The sequence below is a fragment of the Dermacentor andersoni genome, chromosome 9 (assembly GCF_023375885.2).
Source record: "Dermacentor andersoni chromosome 9, qqDerAnde1_hic_scaffold, whole genome shotgun sequence".
In the NCBI taxonomy this organism is placed as follows: Eukaryota; Metazoa; Arthropoda; class Arachnida; order Ixodida; family Ixodidae; genus Dermacentor; species Dermacentor andersoni.
Window position 1 is genome coordinate 101,318,010 of NC_092822.1, and position 16,411 is coordinate 101,334,420.

At 48.6% G+C, this 16,411-nt stretch overlaps 17 non-coding genes across 17 annotated transcripts; all 17 read right to left on the reverse strand.

The window, feature by feature from the left end:
• Nucleotides 1-4,173: 4,173 nt before the first annotated feature.
• Nucleotides 4,174-4,246, reverse strand: TRNAA-AGC (transfer RNA alanine (anticodon AGC)). The gene has a single exon. It is a non-coding gene; the product is annotated as a tRNA-Ala (tRNA).
• A 187-nt stretch (nt 4,247-4,433) lies between these two features.
• Nucleotides 4,434-4,506, reverse strand: TRNAA-AGC (transfer RNA alanine (anticodon AGC)). Its single transcript has one exon. It is a non-coding gene; the product is annotated as a tRNA-Ala (tRNA).
• A 188-nt stretch (nt 4,507-4,694) lies between these two features.
• Nucleotides 4,695-4,767, reverse strand: TRNAA-AGC (transfer RNA alanine (anticodon AGC)). Its single transcript has one exon. It is a non-coding gene; the product is annotated as a tRNA-Ala (tRNA).
• Nucleotides 4,768-4,955: 188 nt separating this feature from the next.
• On the reverse strand, nt 4,956-5,028 carry TRNAA-AGC (transfer RNA alanine (anticodon AGC)). The gene has a single exon. It is a non-coding gene; the product is annotated as a tRNA-Ala (tRNA).
• Nucleotides 5,029-5,216: 188 nt separating this feature from the next.
• Nucleotides 5,217-5,289, reverse strand: TRNAA-AGC (transfer RNA alanine (anticodon AGC)). Its single transcript has one exon. It is a non-coding gene; the product is annotated as a tRNA-Ala (tRNA).
• Nucleotides 5,290-5,478: 189 nt separating this feature from the next.
• TRNAA-AGC (transfer RNA alanine (anticodon AGC)) lies at nt 5,479-5,551 on the reverse strand. The gene has a single exon. It is a non-coding gene; the product is annotated as a tRNA-Ala (tRNA).
• A 189-nt stretch (nt 5,552-5,740) lies between these two features.
• Nucleotides 5,741-5,813, reverse strand: TRNAA-AGC (transfer RNA alanine (anticodon AGC)). Its single transcript has one exon. It is a non-coding gene; the product is annotated as a tRNA-Ala (tRNA).
• Nucleotides 5,814-6,002: 189 nt separating this feature from the next.
• TRNAA-AGC (transfer RNA alanine (anticodon AGC)) lies at nt 6,003-6,075 on the reverse strand. The gene has a single exon. It is a non-coding gene; the product is annotated as a tRNA-Ala (tRNA).
• A 188-nt stretch (nt 6,076-6,263) lies between these two features.
• On the reverse strand, nt 6,264-6,336 carry TRNAA-AGC (transfer RNA alanine (anticodon AGC)). Its single transcript has one exon. It is a non-coding gene; the product is annotated as a tRNA-Ala (tRNA).
• A 188-nt stretch (nt 6,337-6,524) lies between these two features.
• On the reverse strand, nt 6,525-6,597 carry TRNAA-AGC (transfer RNA alanine (anticodon AGC)). The gene has a single exon. It is a non-coding gene; the product is annotated as a tRNA-Ala (tRNA).
• Nucleotides 6,598-6,786: 189 nt separating this feature from the next.
• TRNAA-AGC (transfer RNA alanine (anticodon AGC)) lies at nt 6,787-6,859 on the reverse strand. The gene has a single exon. It is a non-coding gene; the product is annotated as a tRNA-Ala (tRNA).
• Nucleotides 6,860-7,048: 189 nt separating this feature from the next.
• Nucleotides 7,049-7,121, reverse strand: TRNAA-AGC (transfer RNA alanine (anticodon AGC)). The gene has a single exon. It is a non-coding gene; the product is annotated as a tRNA-Ala (tRNA).
• A 5,069-nt stretch (nt 7,122-12,190) lies between these two features.
• On the reverse strand, nt 12,191-12,263 carry TRNAA-AGC (transfer RNA alanine (anticodon AGC)). Its single transcript has one exon. It is a non-coding gene; the product is annotated as a tRNA-Ala (tRNA).
• Nucleotides 12,264-12,450: 187 nt separating this feature from the next.
• TRNAA-AGC (transfer RNA alanine (anticodon AGC)) lies at nt 12,451-12,523 on the reverse strand. The gene has a single exon. It is a non-coding gene; the product is annotated as a tRNA-Ala (tRNA).
• A 188-nt stretch (nt 12,524-12,711) lies between these two features.
• TRNAA-AGC (transfer RNA alanine (anticodon AGC)) lies at nt 12,712-12,784 on the reverse strand. Its single transcript has one exon. It is a non-coding gene; the product is annotated as a tRNA-Ala (tRNA).
• A 187-nt stretch (nt 12,785-12,971) lies between these two features.
• Nucleotides 12,972-13,044, reverse strand: TRNAA-AGC (transfer RNA alanine (anticodon AGC)). Its single transcript has one exon. It is a non-coding gene; the product is annotated as a tRNA-Ala (tRNA).
• A 188-nt stretch (nt 13,045-13,232) lies between these two features.
• Nucleotides 13,233-13,305, reverse strand: TRNAA-AGC (transfer RNA alanine (anticodon AGC)). Its single transcript has one exon. It is a non-coding gene; the product is annotated as a tRNA-Ala (tRNA).
• Between the last annotated feature and the right edge of the window lie 3,106 nt (nt 13,306-16,411).

Here is a 16,411-nt window from a genome sequence, read left to right on the forward strand (position 1 = left end):
AAAGATGCGCCAGGCCAAGGCCTCCGCTTTTAACGGAAACAAACAGGTTAGTTCGGCTAGTTCTTTCCCAGGTGGACGCCCAAATAAAAACAGCAAAAACACGATGCATTTTTTGAATAGCTGTTCGGGTCGCACACAGCACATTCATGACATACCAGAGCTTCGAAATCAAAAAGACATTACAGATAGAGGCACGGGAAAACATTGATAGCTGTCTTCCTTGCCACGCGACCGCTTTCTCTTTCATTCTCGAAGTTTCTTCTTTCCAGTACGAGCTGGGATCCCGATAACAATCCAGAGGTACTCCTAGATACCGCGTTGGCAAGGTGGACCATCGAAGCCGAGAAAAACAACCCGGTGTTACGTCCCATTCGCCATGCCAAAAACCGGAACTTTTTCCCCAATTGATCTGACTTCCAGTCTGAGCGCAGAATTTTTCAATCACAATTGTCGCTTCACAGATGCTCTGTCTATCAGCGCAAAAAACCGCTATATCGTCAGCATACGCGAGTACTTTCACGTGTGATGACTGCAGTCTGTAACCTGAAATTCGGTCAGAGTTGATAATTGCCAGGCATAGCGGCTCTAAATACACTGCAAAAAGCAAGGGGGAAAGCGGGCATCCCTGTCTTACTGAAGAACGTACAGCAAGTCTGTCAGTGAGATCGCCATTAACTATAATGCGGGTCGTACAGTTCTTGTAGGCCATTTTTACGCCCTCTACTATAATGTCGCCTAGTTTGGAGTGTTGCAGGATGGAAAAAAGGATTTCGTGGGAGACGCGTTCAAAGGCTTTCGCCAAGTCGAGCTGCATCATTGCTATCTGACCGCCAACTGCATCGACACACTCTAATACGTTGCGTGCGACATGTATATTTGTAGCGATGCTACGGCCTTTAATTCCACACGTCTGGTGAGACCCTACCAATTTCGTGATCACAGACTGCAGTCTTTTTGCTAGAACCTTCATAAATACTTTGTAGTCGACGTTGGTGAGACTAATCGGTCGATATGACCCCACCAACAGTCGTTCTTCCGGATCATCAGTCTTGGGAATGAGAACGATGTGAGACGTGTTGAAAGACAATGGAACCTGTTTGCGTTCATAAGCCTCAGTTATCACATGGAGCATGCACTGTGCAACAGGAAGCTTAAAGGTTTTATAAAAGGCCGCACTTAGCCCATCTGGTCCAGGAGCTTTCCCAGATGGTAGGTCGTCTATTGCTTTTTCTATCTCCTGTAAAGTTATAGGCAGTTCAAGACGTTCCTTAATTTCATCATCTAGTCTTGGCACCAGCCTCAAGAAGTCTACATGGAAGCCTTCTATGGTCTCGAGCTTATTGCTAAGAAGTTCTGTGAAATGTTCGGCTATAGCACACTGAATGTCTCTCGCATCTTCCGAAGTCCGGCCGTCAAATCGGATGCTCCTAATTTCTTTCTGGCAAGCGTATCTTTTCTCGTCTGATAGCGCTCGTTTTGTCGGCGTTTCGCCAGCCCACAATTTTTCAGACCTTGCACGTATGACGGCGGCCCTATACCTGTCCGCGTCGATTCTTTCGAGCTGGCATTTCACTTCCCGTATTTCTTTCGTGAAAGTTCCCGGCGCGCTATTTTCCATGCTCAGCATCCATTCAAGTTGCCCGTTCATTTCTTTTTCTTTTTCTTTCTCTTTATAGCGAGCCACGCTGCTCTTTTCTATTGCTTTCATTTTTACCCACTCTTTGAACCCCTCCCATTCAGTTGCAAAACTAGCTGGCTGCGCGTCTAGCAGTTTGTCTAGCTTGGTCTTTATTTGTATAATGAACCCTTCATCCTCCAAAAGCTTTGTGTTCAATTTCCATAAGTGCCAGTTAAAGCGCAATTTCCTGCCCTTCATTCCTAAAGTCATGCTCACGAGGCAATGATCACTGAAAGGCACAGGTTTAACGTCATAACTTGAGCATAGCGGCATAAGATCGACAGATACATACATTCTGTCTAGTTTCGCATGGCTCTCCCGCTGAAAGTGCGTGTATTCTGGGTGGGTCCCAGTGGAAAACACATTGCCAACATCCTCGAGACCATACTCATGCACAAAAGTATTCAAAACTTCAGAGCTCTTGTCTCTCAGTGGCCTAAACTTCACTCTGTCAGCTGCGGCGCACACACAGTTGAAGTCTCCTAGTACAAGCAAAAGCTTGTCGCCATTCAACCATGGCTCAAGTGATTCAAAGAAAATTTTACGCTCGCTTTCTAAATTAGGAGCATATACACAAACAATTCGCCACCAAAAATTCGAAAATGTGAAATCAGCAATCAAAAGACGACCACTTGGGCATGCAAATACAGACTCTACGTTCACTCTTAACGTCTTACGTATGAATACAAGGCACCCACCCGACGTCCCAACAGAATGACAAACGCACACATGAAAGTTTGCTTGAAAGGAAGACACCATGCGGTCAGTGTGCTCTTGGCTCTCTATTTTCGACTCTTGTAAAGCAATTATGTCAATATCGTTATCCAGAAGAAGGCGATTAAGCTGGTATTGTCGAATTCTTGCTCCCAGACCTGTGACGTTCAAAGTCGCAACTCGAAGTGGAGCAATAAGATTAAAAGCCATGTCTTAGAAGAAGAAACGCCTCTATCCGCATGGTGCCTACCTTCATGGTTGACGTAGCCTTCCTCACGACTGCCAGGACCTCTTGACACCGGTCGACCAACACAACCGGCGCTGACACCGACCAGGACACTGTGTTACTACGGAGGCTGTTTCCCCGCCTTCCGCGGGTCGGCCGGAAGGTTCGGCCGCGGTTTTAAAGACGAGCGTCTCACTCCCCCTGCCTTCGGCGGAGGCTCATCGCCGCTACCGCCTGGCTGCAGCTTGACGTCCCCGCTTTCTTCATGCGGACGTTTTCCAGCAATGGTGCTCGCCGCTTCCTGGTTCGTCTCCATGGTATCAATGCCGGGGGTCTCCACGCTGCTTTCTTTAGCGTCCGCGGCTTTCGCCGCCTCCTTTGCCTTGTCATCGTCGTCCTGTTCAGGCTTATGCTGCGCCTGTACACTACCATCTGTTGCGCCGGAGGGCCCCGCCTTCTGCTTCACCAGAGTCGTGAACGATGGCTGAGTATGGCGCTGTGGTTGTCCACCCACACGGGCTGCTTCCTCAGCATCCGTCTCGTCCATCAGCATCTCGGACGCGTCCTCGCTGGTTCCCGGGCCTGTAATGCTCGCGTAAGTGCGAGTACACTGGTCTTCTTCGTGCCCGAAGCGTCGGCAGATTCCGCAACGCGGGACTCGACATTCCTTGCGGATGTGGCCCGTACCGCGACACCGAAGGCACAGCGGGGGTCTGCCTGGTACCACGACAAGCGCCAACTCACCGCCAACGCTCAGCTGGTGTGGCAAGTCATCCAACTTCACGCCCGCTTTCAACTTGAGGGTGACAAGCCGGGTGGTTGATCCCTTCTCTGTCATACCTTGTACACGCCAGCGCTCCCGGGCTACTTCGGTAACTTTTCCATAGGGCGCAAAGGCGACACGCACGTCCTCATCAGGCACATTGTGTAGAAGCCAGTGGAGCTTCAGTCGAACGTCCTGGTTCGCCGGGTCAATCACCAGGCAGCGCCGGTTTTTTACACGCAGCTCCCCGATGCTCGAGATCTTCTTCACCGCGTCCGCGTCCTTGAAAGTGATAGCCCAGACATGGCTCATGCGATACGCCCCCAGGGCGATAACATCCGGAAGAAGCGAATGCGGTGCCAATGCGTCACGGAAATCTTCAATCCGGTACGGTCGCGCCGTGATATCAGCGTGCAAAAAAACTGTATTTAAAACATAACGACCTGTTGGCAGACCTGGCAGAACAACTTGGTAGGTGCCCTCCTGTTCCATCGTCCTGTTTCCGCGGCCAGAAAAGGCCGCTGAGGCCGCTCCAACGGAGCCCGTCATCATGCGTCCGTCACGCTCGGTGGCAGGAAGCAGAATCCCTCTGAGCTACACCCCCGACGGACAGTGGAGACATACGCTCATAACCCGATCAGTAAATAGCTGCCGATGCTGAAGGAAAACGAAAGCTCTATAAGCGGAGGAAGACCGGTTTTTTATGTCGCGCGCAGGTATAAAGTGGCACGCATTGTTTCACTCATTAAATCTAAAAAAACGCGACTCCATAACAGCAAGAAGGAAAAGTTGTGGAGGTGCTGGGTATCGATCCCAGTACCTCTCGCATGCTAAGCGAGCGCTCTACCATCTGAGCTACACCCCCAACGGAGAGTGTAGACATACGCTCATAACCCGATCAGTAAATAGCTGCCGATGCTGAAGGAAAACGAAAGCTCTATAAGCGGAGGAAGACCGGTTTTTATGTCGCGCGCAGGTATAAAGTGGCACGCATTGTTTCACTCATTAAATCTAAAAAAACGCGACTCCATAACAGCAAGAAGGAAAAGTTGTGGAGGTGCTGGGTATCGATCCCAGTACCTCTCGCATGCTAAGCGAGCGCTCTACCATCTGAGCTACACCCCCAACGGAGAGTGTAGACATACGCTCATAACCAGATCAGTAAATAGCTGCCGATGCTGAAGGAAAATGAAAGCTCTATAAGCGGAGGAAGACCGGTTTTTATGTCGCGCGCAGGTATAAAGTGGCACGCATTGTTTCACTCAAAAAATCTAAAAAAACGCGACTCCATCACAGCAAGAAGGAAAAAGTTGTGGAGGTGCTGGGTATCGATCCCAGTACCTCTCGCATGCTAAGCGAGCGCTCTACCATCTGAGCTACACCCCCAACGGAGAGTGTAGACATACGCTCATAACCCGATCAGTAAATAGCTGCCGATGCTGAAGGAAAACGAAAGCTCTATAAGCGGAGGAAGACCGGTTTTTATGTCGCGCGCAGGTATAAAGTGGCACGCATTGTTTCACTCATTAAATCTAAAAAAACGCGACTCCATAACAGCAAGAAGGAAAAAGTTCTGGAGGTGCTGGGTATCGATCCCAGTACCTCTCGCATGCTAAGCGAGCGCTCTACCATCTGAGCTACACCCCCGACGGAGAGTGTAGACATACGCTCAAAACCCGATCAGTAAATAGCTGCCGATGCTGAAGGAAAACGAAAGCCCTACATGCGGCGGAAGACCGGTTTTTATGTCGCGCGCAGGTATAAAGGGGCGCGCATTGTTTCACTCATTAAATCTAAATAAACGCGACTCCATAACAGCAAGAAGGAAAAAGTTGTGGAGGTGCTGGGTATCGATCCCAGTACCTCTCGCATGCTAAGCGAGCGCTCTACCATCTGAGCTACACCCCCGACGGACAGTGGAGACATACGCTGATAACCCGATCAGTAAATAGCTGCCGATGCTGAAGGAAAACGAAAGCTCTATAAGCGGAGGAAGACCGGTTTTTTATGTCGCGCGCAGGTATAATGTGGCACGCATTGTTTCACTCATTAAATCTTAAAAAACGCGACTCCATAACAGCAAGAAGGAAAAAGTTGTGGAGGTGCTGGGTATCGATCCCAGTACCTCTCGCATGCTAAGCGAGCGCTCTACCATCTGAGCTACACCCCCGACGGACAGTGGAGACATACGCTCATAACCCGATCAGTAAATAGCTGCCGATGCTGAAGGAAAACGAAAGCTCTATAAGCGGAGGAAGACCGGTTTTTTATGTCGCGCGCAGGTATAAAGTGGCACGCATTGTTTCACTCATTAAATCTAAAAAAACGCGACTCCATAACAGCAAGAAGGAAAAAGTTGTGGAGGTGCTGGGTATCGATCCCAGTACCTCTCGCATGCTAAGCGAGCGCTCTACCATCTGAGCTACACCCCCGACGGAGAGTGTAGACATACGCTCATAACCCGATCAGTAAATAGCTGCCGATGCTGAAGGAAAACGAAAGCTCTATAAGCGGAGGAAGACCGGTTTTTTATGTCGCGCGCAGGTATAATGTGGCACGCATTGTTTCACTCATTAAATCTAAAAAAACGCGACTCCATAACAGCAAGAAGGAAAAAGTTGTGGAGGTGCTGGGTATCGATCCCAGTACCTCTCGCATGCTAAGCGAGCGCTCTACCATCTGAGCTACACCCCCGACGGAGAGTGTAGACATACGCTCATAATCCGATCAGTAAATAGCTGCCGATGCTGAAGGAAAACGAAAGCTCTATAAGCGGAGGAAGACCGGTTTTTATGTCGCGCGCAGGTATAAAGGGGCGCGCATTGTTTCACTCACTAAATCTAAAAAAACGCGACTCCATAACAGCAAGAAGGAAAAAGTTGTGGAGGTGCTGGGTATCGATCCCAGTACCTCTCGCATGCTAAGCGAGCGCTCTACCATCTGAGCTACACCCCCGACGGAGAGTGTAGACATACGCTCATAACCCGATCAGTAAATAGCTGCCGATGCTGAAGGAAAACGAAAGCCCTACACGCGGCGGAAGACCGGTTTTTATGTCGCGCGCAGGTATAAAGGGGCGCGCATTGTTTCACTCACTAAATCTAAAAAAACGCGACTCCATAACAGCAAGAAGGAAAAAGTTGTGGAGGTGCTGGGTATCGATCCCAGTACCTCTCGCATGCTAAGCGAGCGCTCTACCGTCTGAGCTACACCCCCAACGGAGCGTGTAGACATACGCTCATAACCCGATCAGTAAATAGCTGCCGATGCTGAAGGAAAACGAAAGCTCTATAAGCGGAGGAAGACCGGTTTTTTATGTCGCGCGCAGGTATAAAGTGGCACGCATTGTTTCACTCATTAAATCTAAAAAAACGCGACTCCATAACAGCAAGAAGGAAAAAGTTGTGGAGGTGCTGGGTATCGATCCCAGTACCTCTCGCATGCTAAGCGAGCGCTCTACCATCTGAGCTACACCCCCGACGGACAGTGGAGACATACGCTCATAACCCGATCAGTAAATAGCTGCCGATGCTGAAGGAAAACGAAAGCTCTATAAGCGGAGGAAGACCGGTTTTTTATGTCGCGCGCAGGTATAAAGTGGCACGCATTGTTTCACTCATTAAATCTAAAGCAACGCGACTCCATAACAGCAAGAAGGAAAAAGTTCTGGAGGTGCTGGGTATCGATCCCAGTACCTCTCGCATGCTAAGCGAGCGCTCTACCATCTGAGCTACACCCCCTTTTTTTTTTTTTTTTGTTTCTTTATTGCCGTTTTGGACGCATAACACAAAGTAACATGATAAAACACTTCAGCCACACTTGGGCTGACGCGAGTGGTGCTAAAATCTTTTCAATTGGACTAATTCATCAAGTAGTGGTATCCACTCTGGTGGATCAGTCCGTGCCCTGAAACATTCTCGAAGATAAAGAACACTTTCGATGAAGTTTTCACGTGTGGTACTGGTATTTATGTCTGCATGTCGCACCTGCATTCGCGTTTTCCACAGACTGTGGAGGCCAAGGAGCATGATTAAGTCGTAGGGCACTTCTTCACTATCAACTGGTAAGTACCGGATGCCGTAAGGATTTAAAGGGAGTTCCTTTTTAATCGTCCTCTGAAGGACATCCCAGTAAAAAATGGGATCCCAACATTCTAGGAAGACATGTTCCACTGTCTCGGGCTTCCTGCATAACAAGCAGTTTGTTGTCCATGGCACGAATAGCCCTTTATCATGCAGCCAGGTTTTAACAGGCAGCGTACCGGAATGCAGTTTAAAAAAAAAGGTTTTGACAACTGGTCTAACGGGCATGTTCTTAATTCTTTTTAAAATATCTTGCCCTGGGCCTCCAAAGTGTGGTGTCCGATAAATGGGTACCGGCAACATCACGTCAACCAACGCTTTGTACAGCTTTTCCTTATTGACATTGCATAGGTACTCAGGGCTGAAACGTACTTCCAACATCTTGTACGACAGAACAACCTCGCGCAAGTATCCTGTCACGGCACCACACATGTTATCACAGGAGACCAGCCTTCCAGGGAGCAGTCTCTGTAGGCGTACTTGCATAACAGTTCTTAGAAAGGGATCACTTTGATCACGCAAAAACATAAATCGCGAGACCACTTGACGCAAAAAAAGATGCGCCAGGCCAAGGCCTCCGCTTTTAACGGAAACAAACAGGTTAGTTCGGCTGGTTCTTTCCCAGGTGGACGCCCAAACAAAAACAGCAAAAACACGATGCATTTTTTGAATAGCTGTTCGGGTCGCACACAGCACATTCATGACATACCAGAGCTTCGAAATCAAAAAGACATTACAGATAGAGGCACGGGAAAACATTGATAGCTGTCTTCCTTGCCACGCGACCGCTTTCTCTTTCATTCTCGAAGTTTCTTCTTTCCAGTACGAGCTGGGATCCCGATAACAATCCAGAGGTACTCCTAGATACCGCGTTGGCAAGGTGGACCATCGAAGCCGAGAAAAACAACCCGGTGTTGCGTCCCATTCGCCATGCCAAAAACCGGAACTTTTTCCCCAATTGATCTGACTTCCAGTCTGAGCGCAGAATTTTTCAATCACAATTGTCGCTTCACAGATGCTCTGTCTATCAGCGCAAAAAACCGCTATATCGTCAGCATACGCGAGTACTTTCACGTGTGATGACTGCAGTCTGTAACCTGAAATTCGGTCAGAGTTGATAATTGCCAGGCATAGGGGCTCTAAATACACTGCGAAAAGCAAGGGGGAAAGCGGGCATCCCTGTCTTACTGAAGAACGTACAGCAAGTTTGTCAGTGAGATCGCCATTAACTATAATGCGGGTCGTACAGTTCTTGTAGGCCATTTTTACGCCCTCTACTATAATGTCACCTAGTTTGGAGTGTTCCAGGATGGAAAAAAGGATTTCGTGGGAGACGCGGTCAAAGGCTTTCGCCAAGTCGAGCTGCATCATTGCTATCTGACCGCCAACTGCATCGACACATTCTAATACGTTGCGTGCGACATGTATATTTGTAGCGATGCTACGGCCTTTAATTCCACACGTCTGATGAGACCCTACCAATTTCGTGATCACAGACTGCAGTCTTTTTGCTAGAACCTTCATAAATACTTTGTAGTCGACGTTGGTGAGACTAATCGGTCGATATGACCCCACCAACAGTCGTTCTTCCGGATCATCAGTCTTGGGAATTAGAACTATGTGGGACGTATTGAAAGACAATGGAACCTGTTTGCGCTCATAAGCCTCAGTTATCACATGGAGCATGCACTGTGCAACAGGAAGCTTAAAGGTTTTATAAAAGGCCGCACTTAGCCCATCTGGTCCAGGAGCTTTCCCAGATGGTAGGTCGTCTATTGCTTTTTCTATCTCCTGTAAAGTTATAGGCAGTTCAAGACGTTCCTTAATTTCATCATCTAGTCTTGGCACCAGCCTCAAGAAGTCTACATGGAAGCCTTCTATGGTCTCGAGCTTATTGCTAAGAAGTTCTGTGAAATGTTCGGCTATAGCACACTGAATGTCTCTCGCATCTTCCGAAGTCCGGCCGTCAAATCGGATGCTCCTAATTTCTTTCTGGCAAGCGTATCTTTTCTCGTCTGATAGCGCTCGTTTTGTCGGCGTTTCGCCAGCCCACAATTTTTCAGACCTTGCGCGTATGACGGCGGCCCTATACCTGTCGGCGTCGATTCTTTCGAGCTGGCATTTCACTTCCCGTATTTCTTTCGTGAAAGTTCCCGGCGCGCTATTTTCCATGCTCAGCATCCATTCAAGTTGCCCGTTCATTTCTTTTTCTTTTTCTTTCTCTTTATACCGAGCCACGCTGCTCTTTTCTATTGCTTTCATTTTTACCCACTCTTGGAAGCCCTCCCATTCAGTTGCAAAACTAGCTGGCTGCGCGTCTAGCAGTTTGTCTAGCTTGGTCTTTACTTGCATAATGAACCCTTCATCCTCCAAAAGCTTTGTGTTCAATTTCCATAAGTGCCAGTTAAAGCGCAATTTCCTGCCCTTCATTCCTAAAGTCATGCTCACGAGGCAATGATCACTGAAAGGCACAGGTTTAACGTCATAACTTGAGCATAGCGGCATAAGATCGACAGATACATACATTCTGTCTAGTCTCGCATGGCTCTCCCGCTGAAAGTGCGTGTATTCTGGGTGGGTCCCAGTGGAAAACACATTGCCAACATCCTCGAGACCATACTCATGCACAAAAGTATTCAAAACTTCAGAGCTCTTGTCTCTCAGTGGCCTAAACTTCACTCTGTCAGCTGCGGCGCACACACAGTTGAAGTCTCCTAGTACAAGCAAAAACTTGTCGCCATTCAACCATGGCTCAAGTGATTCAAAGAAAATTTTACGCTCGCTTTCTACATTAGGAGCATATACACAAACAATTCGCCACCAAAAATTCGAAAATGTGAAATCAGCAATCAAAAGGCGACCACTTGGGCATGCAAATGCAGACTCTACGTTCACTCTTAACGTCTTGCGTATGAGTACAAGGCACCCACCCGACGTCCCAACAGAATGACAAACGCACACATGAAAGTTTGCTTCAAAGGAAGACACCATGCGGTCAGTGTGCTCTTGGCTCTCTATTTTCGACTCTTGTAAAGCAATTATGTCAATATCGTTATCCAGAAGAAGGCGATTAAGCTGGTATTGTCGCCTTCTTGCTCCCAGACCTCTGACGTTCAAAGTCGCAACTCGAAGTGGAGCAATAAGATTAAAAGCCATGTCTTAGAAGAAGAAACGCCTCTATCCGCATGGTGCCTACCTTCATGGTTGACGTAGCCTTCCTCACGACTGCCAGGACCTCTTGACACCGGTCGACCAACACAACCGGCGCTGACACCGACCAGGACACTGTGTTACTACGGAGGCTGTTTCCCCGCCTTCCGCGGGTCGGCCGGAAGGTTCGGCCGCGGTTTTAAAGACGAGCGTCTCACTCCCCCTGCCTTCGGCGGAGGCTCATCGCCGCTACCGCCTGGCTGCAGCTTGACGTCCCCGCTTTCTTCATGCAGACGTTTTCCAGCAATGGTGCTCGCCGCTTCCTGGTTCGTCTCCATGGTATCAATGCCGGGGGTCTCCACGCTGCTTTCTTTAGCGTCCGCGGCTTTCGCCGCCTCCTTTGCCTTGTCATCGTCGTCCTGTTCAGGCTTATGCTGCGCCTGTACACTACCATCTGTTGCGCCGGAGGGCCCCGCCTTCTGCTTCACCAGAGTCGTGAACGATGGCTGAGTATGGCGCTGTGGTTGTCCACCCACACGGGCTGCTTCCTCAGCATCCGTCTCGTCCATCAGCATCTCGGACGCGTCCTCGCTGGTTCCCGGGCCTGTAATGCTCGCGTAAGTGCGAGTACACTGGTCTTCTTCGTGCCCGAAGCGTCGGCAGATTCCGCAACGCGGGACTCGACATTCCTTGCGGATGTGGCCCGTACCGCGACACCGAAGGCACAGCGGGGGTCTGCCTGGTACCACGACAAGCGCCAACTCACCGCCAACGCTCAGCTGGTGTGGCAAGTCATCCAACTTCACGCCCGCTTTCAACTTGAGGGTGACAAGCCGGGTGGTTGATCCCTTCTCTGTCATACCTTGTACACGCCAGCGCTCCCGGGCTACTTCGGTAGCTTTTCCATAGGGCGCAAAGGCGACACGCACGTCCTCATCAGGCACATTGTGTAGAAGCCAGTGGAGCTTCAGTCGAACGTCCTGGTTCGCCGGGTCAATCACCAGGCAGCGCCGGTTTTTTACACGCAGCTCCCCGATGCTCGAGATCTTCTTCACCGCGTCCGCGTCCTTGAAAGTGATAGCCCAGACATGGCTCATGCGATACGCCCCCAGGGCGATAACATCCGGAAGAAGCGAATGCGGTGCCAATGCGTCACGGAAATCTTCAATCCGGTACGGTCGCGCCGTGATATCAGCGTGCAAAAAAACTGTATTTAAAACATAACGACCTGTTGGCAGACCTGGCAGAACAACTTGGTAGGTGCCCTCCTGTTCCATCGTCCTGTTTCCGCGGCCAGAAAAGGCCGCTGAGGCCGCTCCAACGGAGCCCGTCATCATGCGTCCGTCACGCTCGGTGGCAGGAAGCAGAATCCCTCTGAGCTACACCCCCGACGGACAGTGGAGACATACGCTCATAACCCGATCAGTAAATAGCTGCCGATGCTGAAGGAAAACGAAAGCTCTATAAGCGGAGGAAGACCGGTTTTTTATGTCGCGCGCAGGTATAAAGTGGCACGCATTGTTTCACTCATTAAATCTAAAAAAACGCGACTCCATAACAGCAAGAAGGAAAAGTTGTGGAGGTGCTGGGTATCGATCCCAGTACCTCTCGCATGCTAAGCGAGCGCTCTACCATCTGAGCTACACCCCCAACGGAGAGTGTAGACATACGCTCATAACCCGATCAGTAAATAGCTGCCGATGCTGAAGGAAAACGAAAGCTCTATAAGCGGAGGAAGACCGGTTTTTATGTCGCGCGCAGGTATAAAGTGGCACGCATTGTTTCACTCATTAAATCTAAAAAAACGCGACTCCATAACAGCAAGAAGGAAAAGTTGTGGAGGTGCTGGGTATCGATCCCCGTACCTCTCGCATGCTAAGCGAGCGCTCTACCATCTGAGCTACACCCCCAACGGAGAGTGTAGACATACGCTCATAACCAGATCAGTAAATAGCTGCCGATGCTGAAGGAAAATGAAAGCTCTATAAGCGGAGGAAGACCGGTTTTTATGTCGCGCGCAGGTATAAAGTGGCACGCATTGTTTCACTCAAAAAATCTAAAAAAACGCGACTCCATCACAGCAAGAAGGAAAAAGTTGTGGAGGTGCTGGGTATCGATCCCAGTACCTCTCGCATGCTAAGCGAGCGCTCTACCATCTGAGCTACACCCCCAACGGAGAGTGTAGACATACGCTCATAACCCTATCAGTAAATAGCTGCCGATGCTGAAGGAAAACGAAAGCTCTATAAGCGGAGGAAGACCGGTTTTTATGTCGCGCGCAGGTATAAAGTGGCACGCATTGTTTCACTCATTAAATCTAAAAAAACGCGACTCCATAACAGCAAGAAGGAAAAGTTGTGGAGGTGCTGGGTATCGATCCCAGTACCTCTCGCATGCTAAGCGAGCGCTCTACCATCTGAGCTACACCCCCAACGGACAGTGGAGACATACGCTCATAACCCGATCAGTAAATAGCTGCCGATGCTGAAGGAAAACGAAAGCTCTATAAGCGGAGGAAGACCGGTTTTTTATGTCGCGCGCAGGTATAAAGTGGCACGCATTGTTTCACTCATTAAATCTAAAAAAACGCGACTCCATAACAGCAAGAAGGAAAAGTTGTGGAGGTGCTGGGTATCGATCCCAGTACCCCTCGCATGCTAAGCGAGCGCTCTACCATCTGAGCTACACCCCCTTTTTTTTTTTTTTTATTTATTACCGGTTTTTTCGCAGAACGTGCAGTTTCCACACATTACAGTATCACAATTGCAATACAAACAAAAAGGAAAGAAAAGAGTCACACCATACAACAAAGCCGTCGGTCCCTATTGGACAGGCGTTGTCAACTTAAAATTCCTTCATGGCTGTCAGAGGTTCTAGCCTCCACAGCCATTCCGGAACACATTGTTGCATTTTCTGTATTTCTATGAATCGCGACATACATTCTCTGAAATAAACGCGAGCGGGCCTAGCGTCAGGATCACAATAGTACCCTGCCATCCGAGCCCGCCATATACTGTGGAGAGCGTTTAACATAATGAAATCATATGGAACCCCGTCATCATCCTTAATTGTCAGATACCTTATCCCTTGGGGGTCCACCGGTAACTCTTTTTTCAGGGTTCGCTTTAAGACGTCCCAGAAAAAGAAGCCCTCCCAACATTCCAAGAAAACGTGATCTATGGTTTCCTGCTTTTTGCAGATCAAGCAATGCGTTCCCCATGGTACGATACAACCTCGCTCTTCCATGAAAGTCTTCACTGAGAGCGTACCGGTGTGAAGCTTAAAAAAAAACGTTTTTACCCCTGGTGGCACCTCCATGCGTTTTACGCGTTTAAGTACATCAAGTCCTGGCCCTCCACTGTAAATGGCTCTGTATAACGGCACTGGGAAAACAATGTCGCACACATCTTTATACAATCTTTTCCTTTTAACATCGCAAAGGTAATCCATTGAAAATCGAACAGAAAGAAATCTTACGCTGTCGGCCACTTCCTTAAAGAAGCCACGAAGTGATCCGGTAACGCATGCCGTACTAACGACATGTGCCGGCAAAGCACCGCTCAACCTGAGCTGGCATACTGTGCGCAGAAAAGGATGGCGCACATCGCGAAAAAACAAGAATCGGTTGACTAGTTGTCTAACAAAAAGATGAACCAAACCCACACCGCCGTCTTTCACTCTTCTAAACAAATTGGTTCGGCTGCACCTTTCCCATGTTGACCCCCAGATGAAAACAGCAAACACTCTGTGCAGCCTTTGCACATTTGCTCTCGAGCAATACAACGCTTGCATGACATAATATAACTTCGTGACAAAAAACATATTACAGACTGTCGCCCTTGCAAAAATTGACAGCTTCACATCCTTCCATCTGTCCGCCTTTTCTTTCATTTCATTGGCTTGGCTCCTCCAATATTCATCGCTACTATTGTAGCTATTGAGAGGAACGCCCAGATACCTCGTCGGCGTTTTTACCCAGTTGAGGTTCGCGAAGTTGTCCGGTGCAGACTCCCATTTCCCGTGCCACAGGCCTAGGGATTTGCCCCAATTTATTCTACTACCCGTGACATCACAGAAATGTTTCACTGCCGATACTGTTTCCGTTACACTTGGTTTGTCTGTGCAACACACTGCAATGTCATCTGCATATGCGAGCAGCTTCACCTCTGTCGCTGCTAATCTGAAACCACGTATTTTGTCATTTCCGTTAATTACTACACACATTGCTTCTATGTATATGACAAATAACAGCGGACTGAGGGGACAGCCTTGGCGTACTGAACGCATGATGTTAATGGGGGCCCCCAGAGTCTTATTGACAATTAATCTTGTTGTGCAATTCTGGTACGCCAAGGCCACGCCCTCCCTGATGATGGAACCGACATTAACATGATCCAAGATGGCAAACAAAATAACGTGAGCAACACAATCGAACGCTTTCTCCAAATCGAGCTGAAGAACTGCAACGCCACCATCGGTGACGTCACAGCACTCGAGCACGCTCCGCATCTGATGGATGTTCGAAAAAATGGACCGCCCCTTGATGCCGCAAGTTTGGTGGTCTCCGACAATTTCCTTGATGACGCCTTGAAGTCTCGCAGCTAAAATCTTCATAAAGATCTTGTAATCAATGTTTGTTAGTGATATCGGTCTATAGGATGACACGGATCTAAGTTTGTCTGTTTGATCACTCTTCGGGATTAGTATTGTGTGCGCTTTTCCAAAAGATGGGGGCAATAATTTCTTCTCGTACGCGTCATTGAATACGTCTGCTAACAATGGGGCCAGTTCTCTTTTGAAAGCCTTATATAACCCCGCACAGAGTCCATCAGGCCCAGGCGACTTGCCCGAGTTCAAATCGCCGATTGCCTTTTCAACTTCATTCTCGGTAATGTTGCCTTCCAATCTTTCTTTAACGTCATCTCCCAGTCTCGGCATCCGTTGAAGAAAATCTGCTTTGAAACTCTCTACATTCGCTGCCTGAAATGCAAAGAGCGACTGGTAGTACTGACAGAAGGCGCGTCCTATGCTTTCGTTGTCGTCAACAAGAACCCCGTTCATTAAAATCTTATCCACATGGTTTCGCCGTCCGTGCGCCTTCTCGAGTCCAAGCGCCCTTTTTGTGGGCGTCTCCCCCGCCGCTAATACATCTGCTCGTGCACGCACGATGGCACCTTGATACCGTTCTTTATCGAACTGTTCAAGCTTTTCCTTGACGCTCCGCACATCGTCTTTGTACTGACCAGGCTCTCTGCACTCCAGCGTTATCAGCTGCTGAAGTAGTGTTCGCAAACCGTTTTCTTTATATTCCCTCTCAAATTTTAGGCAGCTTGACCTTTCTAAGGCTTTCATTTTAACTTTTTGTTTGAAACATTCCCACTTTTCAGCTATTGTTTCAGCTTCATCTTTGCGTATTTCATTAATGGCATTCCGTACTGCCTTTACAAAAGATTCATCATTTAATAATGAGGCATTCATTTTCCACATCTCCCAATTAAACGCATGTTTCCGTTTCCCTATACCGACATTACATATTACGAGACAATGATCTGAGAACGATACGGGTACTACAGAATAACCGTGGCATCTTGGAATTGTATCCAGCGAAATGTAGATTCGGTCCAACCGCGCATGGCTACTGCCCTGAAAACGTGTAAATGTCACGTCACGCCCCCCTTCCAGACAATCAAACACGTCATCTAGTTCATTTTCATTAATTAGTTTTGACAAGACTTCACTGCTTCTGTCACGCACACCGGCATTATTGGCTCTGTCACTAGCGCTCATTACACAATTGA